The following is a 21,669-nucleotide window of genomic DNA, read 5'->3' on the forward strand; positions in this document are numbered from 1 at the left end:
AGAATGAATAAGTTACGTACAAACTCCTGCTCTCCCTTACACTACTACCTATAGCCCGACACATACCTCAGAAAAATGAGGTTTGCCCAGCTGGCTGTGTCTCATGGACTTGTTAATGAGAGCAGGTCTGACTTTCTTTAAGAGACCAGAAGGTATGAAAAGACAATGTCTCTCACTTAACAAAATGTTGTTCTGAATAATTTCTATAAACTCATCCCACTTCCTCATTTACTTATTGAAATCCCTTCCATAATAATCATGTCTGTATGGGAAGCCATTTGTGGCAGAGATATGCATTTTAAAATTAAATCTTAATTATACAATACATGAATATATTTTCTGTATAAATAATTAAAACACTAGACATAAATTTTCTTTAACCAGGGAGGAAAAATGGCGGAGGTATAAGCGGACGTGTCCTGTGCCTTGTCCTGGAGCAGATAAGGGTGAGCAGCTGAAACGGGTAACATTCAGCCCGAATAGGCAGAGGATTTTCAGCTGAGAGACTGTCTGCAGCTAGGAAAGACTGAGAACCCCCCAGGGAAAAAAAAGGACGGTTGGAGACTGCGGCTGAAGCCTCTCCTGGTGCGCCAGCTAAGCAGCGGAGACTGCGCCATCTTGGGTGATTGTTGCCGGCATCCAGAGACCAGCTACTAACCTGGAAACAGGGGATCTCAAGCAGCGTGACTGCGTGAACTCAGACGAGCACTGCTTCTTCTCACAGAAAGGTTGGACATCCCCTAAAGGTGCGGTTTGCAGTTCGGGTTGGAGGGAGGACCGAGCTCGCGCGCGCGGGGCGGAATCTGCGCCCCACAGAGTCCGCAGCCGCTGGGACCAGCGTGACCTGCGAGTGGGGAAGGGGCCCCACAGGGCTGCTGGCAGAAGGGAACGCGAAAAATGAGCCCATAGCTGGACTGGATGTAAAGGAGCAGCCTTGGACTTTGCCAATCTGCTGGCTGCTTGGTGCCAGGGGCGAGTGGGCGCGCGGAGACTGCGCGCGGAGACTGTGCGCAGACCTGGAAGGTGGAGGCTTGCGAATTCGCACAACTATCAGGCTCTTGTTACAGTTCCCCTTAGATCCGTGCATTTGATTATTAAACCCAGCGCATGGGATTCCCCAGTTGGGGTCATTCGCAGAGCCTGTAGGGGAAAGTTCTTTTTGGGGAGCCTGGGAAACAGCGGACAGTGGCAAGGAACCAGCTCTGGGCAGTGGTCTTTCCGGAATCAGTTCCAAATACCATAGAGGACAAAACCCTACTGATAGAGAGGACTTAGAGCCTCGGTGGTAAATCCAGACACACTGCCACCCAGAGGCAGAGCCACGAACTGTCTCTTTTGCGATCACAAATAAAGGCAGTCTGGTAAAAAAATACAACCTGCCTTAAAATCAGGTCTGTGGTTTACTGCACGGAGGGACAGTGTATCGCAGGGAAGTTCAACACTCCCCTGAATGCCTGGCAGGACTGAGGCGTGCCAAAAAGAAGAGTGGAAGATCTGAAGCACCTTCACTTCCGAATATTTTTATATATATTTTTTTTAATTCTTTTTTCACCATTTCATTAAGAACCTATTTTATTTTTTTTTATTTTTTATTTTTTTCATCACCTGATTTTACCTTTTTAATTACTACATTTTTTTAACCAGTATTACTGCTATCCTTTTACCATTTTTTCAAGTGTCATTTTATTTTTTATTATTTTTTTTTATTTTTCTTTATTTTATTTTGGGATTAGTGTTCTACACTCTATTTTCATCGTTCCTTTAGCATCATTTCTCTCTATTTCACATTTACCCTTAAGCCAAAACTCTCTTCCTCACTTTTCCCCTTTTGTTGTCCTGTTTCTCTTACCCTATTCCTGCTTTGGATTTTACCTATTCCTTCTTTCTACCCACTGTCTAAATTTCACCCTACTTATATATCTAATTTCCAATCCCTCGCTCTCCCCATACAAATAGCCTCTTCCCCACCTCTATTTCATTCTCTTAATTTTTTTTTTTTTTGTTTTTGTTGTTGTTGTTTTTTTTGGTTTTTTTTTTTTTGGTCTTTTTGTGGGTTTTTTTTTTTTTCTCTCCCTTTTCCCAATCTCATTTCAGCACTCCTTTTTGTTTTTTATTTTTCTCTCTAATATTTTTCTCTTTTTTCTTCTTTATCCCCTAATTCTCTTCGCTCGGGGGGGTCACCTTTATTTGGGGTTATTAATATTGTGAATGCATTTAGTTCGGTGCCTTGTACGTTGTGCCTTGTTGTGTTGTATTTTGTGCCTTTGAATCAGCGCAACAGAGAGAGATCTACATAATCAAACACCTTGAGAAGAGAAATCATGGTGAAACAAAGAACCAACCCAAATATGAAAGAAAAACAGGCATCATCAGAAAAGGAAGTAAACGAAATAGAGGCAATGGAGGCAAGCAACCTGTCAGAGAAAGAATTCAGAGTAATGGTCATAAGGTGGATGAAAAGAATGGAAGACCAATTCAACAATATGTGTAGGAACCAAGAGGAAATGAAGAAGAACCAAGAGGAAATGAAGAGAAACCAAGAAGAAATGAAAAACGACATCACTGCCATAAAGAACTCAATAGAAAGCATCAACAGTAGACTAGAAGAAGCAGAGGACCGTATCAGCGAGCTAGAAGACAAGGTAGAAAAAAATACCCAAACAGAACAGCTTCTAGAAAAAAAAATTAAAAAGCAGGAAGAGAGCCTAAGAGAACTCTGGGACAATGCTAAACGAAACAACATCCGAATAATAGGGGTGCCAGAAGGAGAGGAAACTGAGCAAGGAATAGAAAACCTGTTTGAAAAAATAGTAACAGAAAATTTCCCTGATATAGGGAGGAAAAAACTCTCACAAATCCAAGAAGCTCACAGAGTCCCAAACAAAATGAACCCGAAAAGACCGACACCAAGGCACATAATAATTAAATTGGCAAACACCAACGACAAAGCAAGAATCTTAAAAGCAGCCAGAGAGAGACAGAAAGTTACCTACAAAGGATCCCCCATCAGACTAGCGACCGATTTCTCAACAGAAACACATCAGGCAAGAAGGGAATGGAATGAAATATACAAAGTCATGCAAAGGAAGGGTCTGAATCCAAGAATACTATACCCAGCGAGGCTATCAATCAAAATTGAGGGTCAAATCAGGAGCTTCACAGACAAAAATGGTCTGCGGGAGTTTATTACAACCAAACCAGCAATGCAAGAAATGCTAAAGGGTCTGCTGTAAATAGAAAAAACAGGAAACAAAGAAGGAACGCAGCGGTAAAGAACAAAAATGGCGACTAACAAGTTTCTATCAATAATAACTTTAAATGTAAATGGATTAAATTCCCCAGTCAAAAGGCATAGGGTAAATGAGTGGATAAGAAAACATGACCCATATATCTGCTGTCTACAGGAAACCCACCTCAGAAAAAAAGACGCACACAGACTGATGGTGAAGGGATGGAAAAAGGTTTTTCAGGCCAATGGAAGTGAAAAAAAAGCCGGGGTAGCAATACTTATATCTGACAAATTAGATCTCAAAGTGAAGGACATAAAAAGAGATCAAGAAGGCCACTTCATAATACTAAAGGGAGCAGTCCAACAAGAAGAAATAACTCTGGTAAATATATATGCACCCAATATAGGAGCACCCAAATACGTAAGAAAGCTTCTGGAGAAGATCAAGGGAGAGATTGACAGCAATACAATCATAGTAGGGGACCTTAACACCCCATTATCACCACTGGACAAATCCTCTAAACAGAAACTCAGCAAAGAAACATCAATCCTAAATGACTCACTAGATCAGATGGAATTAATTGACATCTTCAGAACATTTCACCCCAAAGCCACAGAATATACATTCTCCTCAGGTGCACATTTGTCATCTTCAAAGATAGACCATATATTGGGTCACAGACAAAGTCTCTTCAAATTCAAGAAAATTGAAATCATATCAAGTATCTTCTCAGACCACAAAGGCATAAAACTGGAAATCAACTACAACAAAAATAATCCAAAAAAATCAAACACATGGAGACTAAATAGCATGCTATTAAACAATGACTGGGTCACCAGTGAGATCAAAGAAGAAATAAAAAACATCATGGCAACGAATGACAATGAAAACACAACAATCCAAAACCTATGGGACACAGCAAAAGCAGTCTTGAGAGGGAAGTTCATAGCTCTACAAGCCTACTGCAAGAAACAAGAAACAATGAGAATAAATGACCTAACTCTACAACTCGAAGAATTAGAAAGAGAGCAACAAAAAAAGCCCACTGTAAGCAGAAGGAAGGAAATAACAAAGATCAGAGCGGAGATAAACGACATAGAGACCAAAAAAACAATACAAAAGATCAACAAAACCAAGAGCTGGTTCTTTGAAAGGATAAACAAGATTGATACACCTCTAGCCAGGCTCACCAAGAAACAAAGAGAGAGGACCCAAATAAACAAAATCAGAAATGAAAGAGGAGAAATAACAACAGACCCCATAGAAATACAAAGGATTGTTAGAAAATACTATGAACAACTCTACTCCAACACACTAGACAACCTGGAGGAAATGGACATATTCCTAGATAAATACAACCTTCCAAAACTTAACCAGGAAGAATCTAAAAATCTCAATAGACCAATAACTATGGAGGAAATCGAAGCAGTAATCAAAAAGCTTCCAGCAAACAAAAGCCCGGGACCAGATGGCTTCACAGGGGAGTTTTACCAAACATTCAAGGAAGACCTAAAACCTATCCTCCTCAGACTATGTCGAAAGATCCAAGAGGAAGGAACACTTCCCAGCTCATTCTATGAAGCCAACATCACCCTAATCCCAAAACCAGATAAAGACAATACAATGAAAGAGAATTATAGGCCAATATCCCTCATGAACATAGATGCCAAAATCCTCAACAAAATTCTAGCAAATCGGATCCAGCAGTACATCAAAAAGATCATACACCATGACCAAGTAGGATTTATCCCAGGGATGCAAGGATGGTACAATATCCGCAAATCAATAAACGTGATACATCACATAAACAAATTGAGAGAAAAAAACCACATAGTCATATCAATTGATGCGGAAAAAGCATTTGACAAAATCCAACACCCTTTCTTGATAAAAACTCTCAGCAAGATAGGAATTGAGGGATCATACCTCAACATAATAAAAGCCATATATGACAAACCCACAGCCAACATCATAATCAATGGGCAAAAACTAAAACCATTCCCCCTAAAAACAGGAACAAGACAGGGATGCCCCCTCTCACCACTCCTGTTCAACATAGTACTGGAAGTACTAGCCATTGCGATCAGACACGAAGAAGAAATAAAAGGCATCCAGATTGGAAAAGAAGAAGTAAAACTGTCCTTATTTGCAGATGACATGATACTGTACATACAGAACCCTAAAGACTCCATCAAAAAATTATTAGACTTAATAAATGAATTCGGCAATGTAGCAGGATACAAAATTAATGCTAAGAAATCCATGGCATTTCTTTACACCAATAGTGAACTTACAGAAAGTGAAACTACAGAAGCAATCCCATTTACCATTGCACCAAAAAAATTAAAATACCTAGGAATAAACTTAACTAAGGAGGTAAAAGACTTATATGCTGAAAACTACAGGACACTGAAAAAAGAGATAGAGGAAGACATAAACAGATGGAAGAATATACCGTGTTCATGGATTGGTAGAATCAACATCATCAAAATGTCCATACTACCCAAAGCAATTTATAGATTCAATGCAATCCCCATTAAATTACCAATGGCATATTTCACAAATCTAGAACAAACGTTCCAAAAATTCATCTGGAATAAAAAAAGACCCCGAATAGCTGCAGCAATCCTGAGAAAACACAAAGTAGGTGGGATCTCAATACCAGATACCAAACTGTATTACAAAGCCACTGTTCTTAAAACAGCTTGGTACTGGCACAAGAACAGACATATAGATCAATGGAATAGAATAGAGACCCCAGAAATTGACCCAATCCACTATGCCCAATTAATATTCGACAAAGGAGGCAAGAGCATACAATGGAGTCAAGACAGTCTTTTCAATAAATGGTGTTGGGAAAATTGGACAGATACATGCAAAAGGATGAAACTAGATCACCAACTCACACCATACACAAAAATAAACTCAAAATGGATAAAAGATTTAAACGTAAGACGGGAAACCATAAAAATACTAGAGGAATCCACAGGCAGCGAAATCGCAAACATATGCCGAAGAAATTTCTTCTCTGATAATGCTCCTAGGGCAATGGAAACTAAAGAGAAAATAAACAAATGGGACTACATCAAAATAAAAAGCTTTTGCACAGCAAAGGAAACCATCAAAAAAACAACAAGAAGACCCACTACATGGGAGAACATATTTACCAATGATACCACCAATAAGGGTTTAATTTCCAACATATACAGGGATCTCATGAAACTTAACAAAAGGAAGATAAACAATCCAATAAAAAAATGGGCAACGGACCTAGATAGACACTTTTCGAAAGAGGACATACAGAAGGCAGAAAGACATATGAAAACCTGCTCAAAGTCACTAATTATACGAGAGATGCAAATCAAAACGACAATGCGTTATCATCTCACACCTGTCAGAATGGCTATCATCAACAAATCAACAAACAACAAGTGTTGGAGAGGATGTGGAGAAAAAGGAACCCTTCTGCACTGCTGGTGGGAATGCAGACTGGTGCAGCCACTGTGGAGAACAGTATGGAGCTACCTCAGAAGACTAAAAATGGAACTCCCATTTGACCCTGTGATCCCACTCCTAGGAATATATCCCAAGAAACCAGAAACGCCAATTAGAAAGGATATATGCACCCCTATGTTCATAGCAGCACAATTCACCATAGCTAAGATTTGGAAACAGCCTAAGTGCCCATCAGCAGATGAGTGGATTAGAAAACTGTGGTACATATACACAATGGAATACTATGCTGCGGTAAAAAAAAAGGAACTCTTGCCTTTTGCAACAGCATGGATGGAACTGGAGAGCATTATGCTAAGTGAAATAAGCCAGTCAGAGAAATATAAATACCACATGATCTCACTCATTTGTGGATTATAGAGAACAACATAGACTGATGAAAAAGGACAGACCCAAAGACTGAGAAACAGCGATCAGGCTATCAATCCCTAGAAGGAAAGTAGGGGAGGGCGGGGGTAAGGGGAAGAGATCAACAGAAGGACTTGTATACATGTATATAAGCCAAACCAATGGACATGGACAACGGGGGGATGGGAGCACGAGTTTGTGTGTGGGGGGGAGGTTGGGGGTTAAAGGGGGGGGATGAGGACACATTTGTAATTCCTTAACTAATAATAAAAAAAAAAAAGAAAAAAAAAAGAAAAAAAAAAAAAAAAAAAATTTTCTTTAACCTCTCAGCCTAGCTTGATTTCTTCCTCAGGTGTAACCACTGTTTACAATTTACTGTGTGTTTTTTCAGACTCTTTGTATATGTAGTCAGAGAAAACATGAAGCATTCTTTTGTGGGTTTTTCTTTAAAAATATACAGAAATAGCAGCATATTGGACTGCTGATTTTTTTCACGCAGTAATTTTGCTTGGAGATTGAGCAATACTTTGTGCAAAATAAATGCTGAATAAACAAATAAATCATGAATAAATGAATAAATAAATGATAATTTCAAAGATTAATGATTTCAGGCCCCTCGAGGAAAGCAGACTTAAGTGTGAATCTTGCCTTTACTACTTACAAAAGCCTTAACTTTTGGTAAATCATAACATCTCTTAAGCCTTTTCTTTACCGTTGAAGTGGAGTTATTACTTATCTCATAGGATTATTATAGCAAAGTACCTAGAACAGTGTCTTTCCTAAGGGGGAAAAAATGTTGATTTTCTTTCTGCCTCATCTTCATTCTCTCATAATGTATTTTTCTTTCATGTATTTCTTATTTCAGAGAGGAAGGGAGATGGGAGAAAGAGATAGAAACATCAATGATTGAGAGAGAATCATTGATTGGCTGCCCCCTGCATGCCCTCTACTGGGGATCAAGCCTGAAACCCCAGCATGAGCCCTTGCCCATAATCGAACCTGGGCCGACGCTCTATCCACTGAGCCAAACCAGCTATCACCCCTCATAATGCTTGATAGAGCATTCTTCTCCTTCCAGTTGGATAGGTGATTCATGATCTACCAAGAAAATATTTCAAATGCCTCCTGGAAATGTCCACCTTGGTCTCCCAATCAGTGTGTCCAAACTCATGATGTTCTATCACAAATAGGTCCCTTCTGATGGAACCTGTGTCTACTCGCTAGGTCACATGGCCTCATTTTTGCACCTCAGCCATTCATAACGCATCCTGGCCTCCTCCAGCCAGCTCTGCAGTGCAGATCCTCATTAGATTTCTGAAAGTAGAGCCTTACCCTTGCAACTGACCAATCATTCTCCAGCGTCTTATCTACTTACCCAACTCTTCGTTAGCGCTAACTGCCGATAACTGAAGAGAAGAGTCAGCATCGTCAGCTTGGCACTCAGGGCTTTTCACCATTTGGCCCCAAGTGTTGCTTCCAAATTCGTTTTCCATTTCCCATATACCAGTAGCTCCAACAAAACAACTGTTCTCTGTTGACTGTTTCCCGGTGATTTCCTGTCTCTTTCTTTGCTCATGATCTACTGTCTCAAATGCTTTCTTCCACTCATCTCTGCACATTTAATTCCACCAAGACAAAATAGAATATAGCGAATTTAAACACAGAGTTTAAAGCCAAACATATCTGAGTTCAAGGCTTAGTTCCATCCCCAATTTAATATATGACATACCTTTTTAATGTCTCTTTTGCTCACATTCACAGAGATAGTAAGAAAAACCACTTCACAAGATTTGAATAAGAAATGGATACACACACACACAGAATTAGACAACTGGTGCTAGGCAATCCTCAAGGGTCACTATCAATATTATTTAACATTGACTTCAGGTGCCATTGCTTCCATAGAGCCTTCCTGATCCTGCAAGATGTTATTTCAGAAAAGTAATCACATTTCCTCTGTGCCTCTTGTAAGGTATTTACAACTTTATATCTTACTGTGTAGTGACAGTTCCCCTGATTACAGCTTTTTAACTCAAAACACAATAGGATTTCCAAAGGATTTTCAAATCTATCTCATTTGTACAAGAAGTCTCAGAGAAAGTAGTTTCAGTGCAGAAAGCAGATGTCACTAAAACATTCTGATCTTTTATGGGGAAGACATATTTGAAATCAGAAGTGTATTAAAAACTCAAAACACAAGGCCACTGCACAGATATGATCTCCAGCCTTTTTGCAGATAAGAACTGGATTCCTTTTGAAGCTCACCTATGACACTGAACACAAGACAGTCACAAAATTTATATGAATGAAGCCCTATTTACAGTAAAGAATGAAGTAAACAGCAATACCCTAACATTGAATGTTCAATCAGATGTTCTTTCCAATATTAACTGTATCTCTTTAAATCCTCTAACTGATCAGAAAATAACATTATGTGAGACAAAGTTCACAAATAGGGCAAAGGTTTATCTGACTGGGTAGACGGATAAATTTATTTTCACAAAGCTTCTCTAGCTATGTATCTATGCAAACTGTGATAGGGTCCCAATGACCCTTGAAATTCATGCTAACTTCACATTTAGCCCCAAAGCCGTAACTATGTGGAGTAGTATTTTAAAGGAATGATTGGTAAAGCCATTCATCATTAAAATAATCAGACTTTCCTTATGTGAGTAGGTAAGATTTAATTTTTGTACACTGAGGTTTTTTGGTTTAATTTTTTTAAAGAAAATTAGTCAAAGATCATAACAGCATTTTAAATATTACCTTGACTCTCTTCATTCTTTGTGCTTCCTGTTCATGAGCACTAAATGGGAAACAGTGCGCAGAATGTTCTATTGCAGAGAGATATGGCCTGCAAGATTTCAGAACCTGGAACCACAGAGCAAGTATGTCTCCTGGAACATGGAACAGAGGAAAGAAAGCAGCAGTGAACATTTGTGGGGTAATAGGAACATTCTGGAAGAGTTTGTGCCATGAGTTTATTGGAAAATAAGAATCATTAGTACTCAATGTTCATAGTAAATTACATATAATTTATAATTTATTTACAGCATGTAATTTATGCATATATATATAAACACATGTATATAATCTATGTGTACATGTATGATTTCCTTGGCTCCTCTATACTACTGTGTAATATGCTCTATTTTATATTATATTATACTACTATATTAATTCATATTCATAATATATTACAGTAATGGTACAATATATGTATTTATTAGTAGTACATGATTCATAATGTCACATTTAACATTATGAGAGCAAAGCCTATAAACTACTTTATATTTTTCTGAATAAATGCTTTAAAATCTAAATCCTGGGAAAAGGGATGGCCACCTTTAAAAACTAAGAACTAGATTTCAACAGCCTATAGAGGCTAATGAAAAAGTGTTAGTAAGTACCCTTATTTTGTTGAGTCCTTCCTCCCATAGGAAGGAAGCTTGGCAGAAACAGCAGGTCAGGTATTAAAAACAATTTCGCTGACTACAAAAACAATACAGCTATGCTAGGAAGTGCACTGTATAAGTACACAATCATTTCATTCCATTTCTGACCCACAGAACAGAGTGATGGCAGTAGAGGACAAAACCAGTTAGGACCTCTCTTGAGACTCAAATTTTTAAAAGACAACAATACTTCTGGGATGGTCCCTTCACTAGGACAATTAGAAATGGCAAAAGAATCACTAAAGGTACTTTTAAATTCCAGGAATGGCTGACCTGCAGATAAGCCCAAAGGCTAGATATTCACACTGCAGCAAAAGAAATAATAACAGTTCAGTATTTAAAGCAGAAAATGTATATATTACGTGTTGAGAAAATGAAAGATGAGTGGAAACGGTGCCAAACTGTACTGAAGCTTTTATATACCCATGGAATATTGCTCTAAATTGTGTATAAATGCATTGCCTTGTCAGAGATTAGTTCCTTGCTATGCTTCTTTAAAGATAATTGCATTTTCATACAAAAAGCATCATTTTTTAGCTAAAAAGAACTAGGAAATTACCTAACCTTACACTCTCAGTTTGCAAATAAATAAAAGTAGACTTCCTGCATATTTCTGTTTTTTCCAATGTCACCCTGCCAGAGATGAGTTTGGAAGCACGCGCTTTAGGTCACACACTATTTACCTTTGAGTGGCTTTCTGTACAGACCTAGGTCCCCAATCATCGGCTATGTGATCTTGAGCATGTCCTCAGTTTCCTCATCAAAGGATGATAAGTGTATTTGCCTCGTAAGGTGAAAGGGCTCTTCATAAAATTTACACATATGCTCCACACAAAGACACCTAAAATATCTGGTATGTAATAAGTGTCCAACAAGGACTACTATAATTATTATTGTACTGAGTTCCAAAACTCCATCAAACCCAAAGGGGATGCCTACCACTTACATCAGTGTTTCTCAGCCCAACTTTATATAAAAATATCCTAAAGCGCTCCTTTGAAATATCCTAAAGAACCCTTACCCCCAAACATAATTTATCAAAAATTCTAGGGTAAGCATCCTGGGATTATCTACTTTTTAAATAAATTCTCTGAGAATTTTGGTGTGGTGTAGTTAGTACTGGCTCACAGATCAGCATTTGGGAACTACTGGTCAGACTACATCCAGGAACATATCTCTATTCAGAGATATCTAAATGCACACCCACATGGAAAGCCTAGCAGTCTAGAAAGAAATAAGAGTCATAAAAAAAAGCCACACGAAGCAAAGGAAATAGTATGTGTCATAGTTACCATCAAAACAACATGGGGAAATATCCAGAAATTCTGAATAATAAACTTCGCACCTGCAAACATCACTATTATTTTTTTAAATATATATATTTTATTGATTTCAGAGAGGAAGGGAGAGGGAGAGAGATAGAAACATCAATGATGAGAGAGAAACATTGATTGGCTGCCTCGTGCACACCCCCTACTGGGATTTGAGCCTGCAACTCAGGCATGTGCCCTTGGCCAGAATCGAACCTGGGACCCTATGGTCCGCAGGCCAATGCTTTATCCATTGAGCCAAACCAGCTACGGCCACTATTATTTTTATATAGCTCTGAGTTTGCTCCCTAAAATCCTGCAAACATCAATGAGACATTCATCTCAGGGTTCTGGAATGGGACCTAGAATTAACCAGTATTTGGTTCTTGTCCTGATCATACAAATCACTATTCTCAGGAAATGAAGAAGACATCCTGAATAATTTATTAAGCAAACATAGATCAAGAGAGACTATAATGAATTCAATGACAAAATGCAGATTTTTATGAAAAACAACTAAAAATTTTTAGATGGCCATGTATTAAGTCACAAAGCAAGTCCAAGCTGTTACCAAAAAAAAAAAAATGGACACAACATAAACTAAATTTTATGAGATAATTTTAATTAAATAAAAAGTTAATGCCAAATGATAAATGTATAAAATAGTAAAGTAAAATTATTAAATATAAAACAATATACTTTAGAAATACCTCACATGCCAGAAATAAAAGTTGGAAAATATTAACATTGAATGATAATGAAAATAATCTATATCAGAATCTGAAGAATACTGTTAGAATATTTAGAAAGCTCTTCATAGCTTTAAATCCTTGTATTTAAAAAAAGACATTAAAGTTAATGAGTTTAAGATAGAAAAAGGAACTCAATAACTGAAAATATGAAATAATAAAGAAGAGTATAAGCTAACTAAATAAAAAATAAATACATAAAAGAAAAAATCAAGATCAAGAAAAAAAGGCACAAATGAAATATATTAGGAATCTTTAAAATAGATATTATTCTCTGACTGGCTTATTTCACTTCCAGTCAGAGAAAGATAAATATCACATGATCTCACTCATTTGTGGAATATAATGAACAATATAAGCTGATGAACAAAAACCGATCCAGAGACAGAGAAGCATCGATCAGACTGTCAAACCTCAGAGGGAAGGTAGGGGAGGGTGGGGGTAAGGGAGAGAGATCAACCAAAGGACTTGTAGGCATGCATATAAGCCTAACCAATGGACACAGACACCAGGGGGGTGAGAGCATGAGTAGGGGGGTTGGGGGGGGCAATGGGGGGATAAGGACACATATGTAATATCTTAATCAATAAAGAAAAAAAGAAAAAAAGATATTATTGCAATCATGATATGCCTAAAAAAAATTTTAAGAAACTATTGTTCCCCTAGCTGGTTTGGCTCAGTGGATAGAGTGTCAGCCTGTGGACTAAAGAGTCCCAGGTTTGATTCAGGTCAAAGGCACATACCCAGGTTGCTGGCTGGATCCCAGTAGAGGGTGCAGGAGACAGCTGATCAATGATTCTCTCTCATTATTGATGTTTCTATCTCTCTCTCCCTTCCTCTCTGAAATCAATAAAAATATATTTTCAAAAAAAGAAGCAAAGAAACTATTGTGAAAAGTATTATGCCAGCAAATTTAAAAATGTAGAGAAATGGTCTAAAACTGATTCAAAAAGCAATTAAAAACATGTATTTAATGACTGCATTAAAGATATGAAATCAATACCTACATGAATACACACACACACACACACACATATTTTACCTACGTGCATTTAGAGGTAAATCCTATCAAAATTCAAAGAATAGATCATTTTGAGGTAAATTCTATCAAAATTCAAAGACTAGATGAAATTTTTCCAGAGAGTAAAGGAAAAGGGGGAACTCCTTTCCCCCCTTTTATGAACAACTCATTTTATGAACTTAGTGTATAAAATACTGGTACCAAAATCTGGTAAGGTAAAAATGAAAAAAAAACATATTAGTGAGAAAAAAAATTACTTATGATACAATCTTAAACACTATTAGCAAACCAAATCAGCAATTTTTAAAAATCATGTGTAAGGTGAATTTAACCCGGGATGCTAAGCAATAGAAAATCTACTAACATATTTCTGTAGATTATAAACATTAAAGATGAAAACCCTTATAAAACTCTAATAGACACATCACAAGAGCATTTGTAAAAAATTCAACCCTCATTCACAATTACACAAAGAAGTAAGTAAATAAAATATCTTCTCAAATTTGGAATAGAAGGCAGTTTCCTTTCTCATATAAAGGACACCTTCCAAAAATGTCATCATGGTAAAACTTTAGTAGGAGATTTCTTTTTAACATCAACAAACAAGATGGTGCCCAGTATCACTGCTTCTATTTTGTTGTTGTTAATCCTCACTGAGGATATTTTTCCCATTGATTTTTAGAGAGAGTAGAGGGGAGGGAGAAAGGGAGAGAGAGAGGAGAGAGAGAGAGAGAGAGAGAGAGAGAGAGAGAGAGAGAGAGAGAGAGAGATTGATTTGGTTGCTTTCCACATGCAACCCGACCAGAGCTGAGATGGCACCTACAACCCAGCTGCCCTTGACCCAGAATCAAACTGGGGACACTTCAGTGTGCAGCTGATGCTCTAACCCCTGAGAAGCACTGACCAGGGCTATCATTGCTTCTTTTAGTCATTCTACTTGATGTTTCTGCCAGTACAATATAAAAAGAAATGTATCTCACTTCAGTTACCAACTCATTTTCCTGCTCAGTTCTATAGCAAAACTCTCTCAAAGAATTGTCTGTAGTCTCGATTTCCAATTCCTCTTCTCACATTTTTTTTCTATGTGGAAATAAATAAAAACCACCCAAAAGAGAATAAGCAAAGGCTATTTATTCAGAACTTGCTATAAGGAAGGAGTGAGCCACCATCACTTGTGTTTCGTAGAGATTCAAAGACAGCCAGAGGAGCATGAAAGCTTTATAGAGAAAAAGGAATGTCTCAGGTATGTCATGATTGGAGGCTGTTATGTGGAAGCTATAGGCAGGCTAACTAGAAGCAAGGTATCCTGTATGATTAATTAGGGTATATTTTTGGCTTTTTCTGTTTGGTCCTAAGTTGGAAGGTGGGGACAAATGTTAGGGAAGCTGTTAAGTCCCATTGGGGTTAACTGTTATAGGGGTTATTGTCTAGTTTCCTGGACTAGAGATAGTGGTCTGACTTTCTACAACTCCGGCTTGTAGAAAGTAGGCTGATGTCCTGGGCTTGTCAGTGTAGATAATGGGTTGGACTGGTTGTTGCAGATTGCAGGTCAGAATTCTATTTTTATATATGTCTGCTCATTGTCTAGCCTCTCACCTTAGAGCTCACCAATCATGCCTTCATTCCCACTACTCCCCTGAATTTTTGCTGAAACCCAGTGGTCAATTCTTACACTCATTTCATAATCTACCAACTACATTTGGCAATTGACCTGTCCCTATTCCTGGAAATGTTTTCTTCACTTGGCTTCCAGAACATCACCCTTTCTTGATATCCTTCCTACCTTACTATCTATTTTACTCACTTCTGTGTTTCCACTTCCTGAACGACTTAAGCTTATAGGAGATGCTCAATACATGTTTGTTTGATTTTTTAAATTTACTAAGAATCTGAGAAAGCCCTCCAGCTAGTCCCCAACTCAATGTTTGAAAATGATGGCTATAAATCCTAAAGAGGGGTAATGTCTTGCTTTAATTTATGTAATAGATTAATAAGAGAGAGAGAATATAACCCAGGTATTCTGACTCCCAATTCAATGCTCTTTCCAGCTATAACAGACTAACTCTGATGTTTTAACTTTAATTTTTCTCATCTTAGGGTCTGTTGAACTATATCTTATTGATGTGGTAACTTTAAGAATTGCATGAGTAATCATGCAAATCATCCTTCATTATAGGGGGAAAAAATACATTATTAACAACAAAAAGATAACATCTAGATTTCTGAGTCTAAGCATTTTATTAATCATTATGACAGTGGGAAAATACATATCTTAGTTTATCATGTCTATTTAAGTTCACCCCTTTAAATATAGAAATTCTTTGAGGGAAGAGATCATGACTTACCCATCCCTGTATTCTTTGCACATAAACCTGTGCCTGACACGTAGTGGGTCCTCAATGAATCTTATGATAAGTAAATAATAAAATAATGGATGAGTCATCTCTCTTAGATTGAAAGCTATTGTGATTAAATTTCCCTAATTAGAATGTAAAGTTTAACTGTGGGAACTAACTGTTTCTGAATTTAGGAAATCAGAAGTTGAGAATTGGATCCCTTCACTTGCTCTGGCCCCTTAGGCAACTACACAAATCCTTGTCCTACCCCTGGTCTTAGCTTTCACGTTTAAAATAGTGGCCTAACTGAGCTTCTCGGGCATCATAATTCTATTCAAGCAGTGTTTTTCAATTCCTTGCAAATCCTTAAGTGAAAAGGAAAACATTCACCAAGAATCATTATTTCATAATGGCATAGAAGAGAGGGATTCTTCAAATCAGTGTGCAAAAACAGCCACTTCAGCGGCTTCCTATTGCTGCCCCAGTTTTCTAAATCAGCCAATAATAATTATTCCCTATAAATCAGACCTCCCTGAAGTTTTTTTCTTCTTTACAGTTGCAGCAAGCTGCTGCTTTCCCCTCGTTACATTTTATGTCTTTGTTTTGTTTGCAGAGTTCCCTTTCTTCCTACCATTGTAATTCTCGCTGTGTCACAAGATGCTAAATTTATGGGTAGAAAAACGTTGGTTTCTAGCAGTTCTTAATAAAAAATGTATCCTAATTACAGAAAAGGGGAATAAAAAATAAAAACACTCCACTCTTTGCAAGGACTGATCTACTTGCACATTCTGAAAAACAACCTGTGAAGTGGCAAATTGCCCCGAAGGGAACTTGATTTCCCATTCCCTAGCCACTCAGAGATCTACATGCAGCAACACTCAGGAAGAGAACCCTTCTCTATGTGGAAGAGAAGTTATTCTATATACATGGTTAGCTCCCGTAGGGAAAAAAAATAAGAAGCATGATAGGGAAAGAGTCAAGCCCAGCTTCTCAAACACTGATGATCTCTTTAGACATAAGCCCTAAGATACAGCCCTCTAACCTCAAGAGAAAGATTTAGGGATCAGAGAAAGAAAGCTAGTGACTGATTGCCCTAATGCATTATTTAAGTAGAGGGAATATATATAAAAGCCTAAGTGACATTTGACCATTTGACTGGTAGCTATGATGCGCACTGACCACCAGGGGACAGATGCTCAACACACAGGCATAGAAACATGGAACAGACTGGTGAATCTCAGAGGGAAGGGGGAAGGGACGAGGGCAGGAAAAGATTAACCAAAGATCTTATATACATAGTAGAGGCCCGGGTCCCTCGGCCTGGACTGTGGAGATCAGGCCAAATCCATGAACTAGGCCTCTGACATCCTCCAAGGGGTCCCGGATTGTGAGAGGGCACAGGCCAGGCTAAGAGACCCCACTGGTGCACAAATCCATGCACCAGGCCTCTAGTGGCTATATAAACAGTTCTCTGAGAGGTTGAGTTATCAATTAAATATTTGTGAAACTCAATCACTGGTCCAATTAATCCTCTCTCATTTGCTATCAATAATATAATATGTCTGTATATTGGACATATTATATTATTTTGTTTATTGTTATATATATTCTCTACCCCAATAAGACTGGGAGAACTTCAAAAGGTCCAGAAATTCATCAATTTTTATCACAGACACCAGCTTAAAGACAGATGTCAGAGATGTGTATTTGTTGGGTATATGACTTTGTAAGGTGCTTTAACCAAGGCACTCATTAAGGACAACCAAGGGAAAGACAAAATTGATTTTACTAATTTCACAATTTCAACACAGCAACTAGAATCACACCCAAATGTGACTGCCTGTGTCCTTCCCCATTTAAGCTACTCTGAGGGCTCCATCCAACTAGCCAATCACAGCATGTCAGGAAGACACTTAATGTGTTGTTTCAACTTACTAACAAGATCATATTTTGGGTTCCAAAACCCCCAACATCTAATCATGATACTGTTATGCTTATTTAACATAACTACACAGATTATTTTATTTTAAAGTGTTTTTACTAGGCTTCCATGAAACCTGAAAAGGATAATCTAAAATGAAAGTGACAGTATGCAAATATCAAATAATCCTTTGAAGTAATTAAAAGAATAGTATAGACTGACTAGCAATAGTTCCATCAATAAATAAACAAGATATGAAATTGATCAGCAATAACTAAGTGATTGAACCTCCCAGGACCATCTGCTCCAATTTTACGTCAAACATCAAAATTGCATAAACTGGTGAGTATTCAATCTTTACAAATATCAGAGTCAATTTAAGGAAATTACCTAACACACCAAACGCAGCTGAGCACATCATTAAACCATCAAAACAGTGACTTTTTACCAAAAAAGAACCATATACACTAGGATCTTGAATGAGTAGAATAATAATGGCCAGATGGAACAATAAACCCTGATGCCAGGCAGCATGATCCTTGGCACAGTGACTGTATGTCATGTGGAAAGTCAACAGGGGGTCATTGTAGAACCATCCAAATGAGGCTCAGGAAATTCATCCAGAACAAAGAGAAGAAGAAAGGCCTCAGATTCTAAGAAGATTACCAGGTGATATGGGTATAACAGAAACAGCAGGGATATTGAAGTGGGACAGAGTCAGGACTAACAATAAATCTATCATCTGTTAGTCGTGGCATTAAATGATGAGCTCTTTCATTTCTCCTAGAAAATGAGAGTCATAGCACCCACATCACAGAGTTGCCAGGGTTAAATATTAGATTCTTCTAATCCTGGACAAGTCAGAGCACACTTTCCTAGAGATTCAACATGTGAAACATCGTTGGTTGTTTTAGAAAACACAGTGAGAACCCCTAAATAGTGTCTATCACATCACAGGTTTTCATCGTTAATACTATCATTACTGCAAAACTGCTAAATTCCTGTCTTCTAAGTTGCAATGTTCTGAATTTCAAAGCGGCTCCCTGTGACAGCAACAATACTAACATGTTCAAATTGCTCTCCCTGGATGCACAGATGGAAGTTTCCAAGCCTCAGCTACAATTAGATGGAGGTTGGGGGACTGGGTTCTGGCCAATTAGATTCAGGCAGAAAGGACAAGCCAATTCTAGGCCTGCCCTTAAAATCCTTTGTGGAAGTGGTTTTACATCTTTCAGTCACTGATTTTTCCACCCTACCATGTTGCAGTCTTTTTCCACCCTTAGCAATTTTTTTCAGATTTTATAACTTTATGGTTATTTTAATTAATTATTGATTTTTATTAAATTTATGGAGGTTAAACTGGTTAATAAAACTAAGTAGGTTTCTAGTTGTACAATTCTATGATACATCATCTGTATATTACATCGTGTGCCTTTGGATGGTGGGCACACGATGCAATATGCAGATGATGTTTCAGATATATCATAGAATTATATACTTTCTGGTTATTTTAATTGTTAAAATACAGTCCAGTCCAGGTAAAAACTTCAGCATTTGAAACTTTCCCTACCCACTTCCCAGCGCAAGCTACTGTGGCTCTGGCTTCCCTGAATGGAGGAAGATCAGGGGAATGGCTGCACATGCCCCACCCCCACCTCACTCTTCTGTGTAGACTCTGATGTTGAGGTCAGGGAAGAAGAGTGGGGATTAGAGGCCTTCTTCAGTGGCTGTCCATCTGGCACTAGTGAGGATGAGTCCTGGCCTCATTCTGGTTCATTTCAATTTTGTTTGATGTTTGTAACCTCATTTGATGTGTAGGTCTTCACATCAGCATATATTCTTGGCGATGGTGTTCATCGTCTCTCTAGCTCTCTGTTCAATGGAGCACTATGTCTCTCATAAACCTTGCCTGACATACAAGGCTCCTCTCTCTTCTTTAGGTTAGGTGTCTCTTAGCTAGTTCTTGTGGCCACCTGGGAAGTCTTTGGCTACTGGTTCTTCTCTAGCATCTGAACTCCCCTCTGGGGAACCCCAGAAACTGTTAGATCTGAATGCTCTCATGGCAAAAAATGAAGGAATGTGGTGGATATTGCCCCATATTCTTCTCAACACACCCCACTGTAGTCCGTTCAAGCCTGTAGATCTGTGCTACACCAATGGTCTCCACCTCCAAATCTCCATACTAAAATCAGGTATCAATCCTTATATGTACTAACACCCATGCCCGCTCTCCCAAGAATTCACCCTATGTGTTTTGGAATCAGCCCCAGGTGGGCCAGCTGAATTGGTATCTCAGCAAGTATTTCACCAAGGAATCAGATGGCTCGTCTTTTAAGTACTCCTGATTCTTATGGGTGATTCTCTGGGAACTGCTGCACTTTGGCTCCTCTGCACTCCCAAGGGATAGGGGATAAAGCTTCTCTAAGAACACAGCTCTCACCACAAGGCCAACCATTTCATGGCTCTAGCCCTCACACCAGTCTCCTTCTTTTTCAGGTTCAAGCAGAGGTGTGCAGAGGCAGTGGAAGAGGGACTGTTTCTCCAAACTCTCAAAAAATGTTCAGAGAGATGTCTGGCCCAACAATAGGCAGCTCCTAGGGCTCTGCTCAGAAGGTGGAGCACTTGAATGTTTTTGTTCTCATCTTCAAACTTAGTCAAATCCTAGTACAACAGCAAGAAAGTGACTCAAGATCTAATTAGCCTCAATACTAAGTCACATGCAGCATTCTTGAAGCCAGATTTCCAAGACAAGGGCAATATTCCACCTGAAGTATTTTACCATAAAGATCTTTTTCCCCTAATTTTGGAGAACTTTATCTGATCTTATGTCTGTCTCTTTAAATTAGACTATGAGTTATTTAAAGGCATGGATGGTGTGTCCTCAGAAACTAGCAAATCCTCAATACTCAGTAGCTACTCAGTAAACACTGAATGAATGAGTGAGTGAATGAATGAATGAATGAATGAACTTCCTGATTTCTTTATCTCTGAATTAGCCCAGGTTATCTACAAAAGCAGAATCTGAGGCAAAGACTAAAGGACTTGTATTTGACCAAGGAGGTGAAGGACCATAGTGGAGCAGGTCAGGAAATAAGGGGAAGTAAGACAAGGACAGATGTGCTACCATGCCAGCCATCAAAAGACCCTGCCCAGGTCTCAGCAGACATGTTCCCACAGCAAGCAGGATTTCTCCAGAAGGTTAGCAAGGAGAAAGTGTACCTTAGAACAGTCCACCTGAGAGAGAAAAAGAGGGGCAATTTATCTTCCCAGCTGCCAATTCCTTTTGGCTAGCTATCCAGGTTCTGTCATCTGACCCTTGGAGGTCACCCAGGAAATCTGGTTCTGCACCCCATGGTGTGGCATTTTATCTGTCCAGAACTGAAGGTGTGACTCATTCAGTGTACACCTTGGAGGTTGAAGGCTTCTGGTCAGATTGCCTGCCCGGGGTGCTTAGCAAGAATGCCAGGCGAGACTGGAGCTGCAGCACAGCCTGGGAGGCAGTCCGCAGCTTCAGAAAGGAGGATATCCATAAAAAGTTCAAGGTTTACATGTAATGTGTGCACATGCTACCTCTTCTCTTTGAATTCACTAGGAAGAAGACAACTGATCTATTTTGTGACTTGGAGATATTCAGAGATTGTACTTCTCTGCAACTTGAGGATAGAGGACTTTGAATTTGACTTCGTGCTACACAACTGCACACTATTTCATGTTGCCTCCAACATGAGCATAATTTTTGCCTTTTTCCAGCAGGAAATTAAGAAATTAAGCTTGCTAGTTGCCCAT

Source organism: Myotis nattereri, assembly GCF_964212035.1.
Source record: "Myotis nattereri genome assembly, chromosome: 9".
NCBI lineage: Eukaryota > Metazoa > Chordata > Mammalia > Chiroptera > Vespertilionidae > Myotis > Myotis nattereri.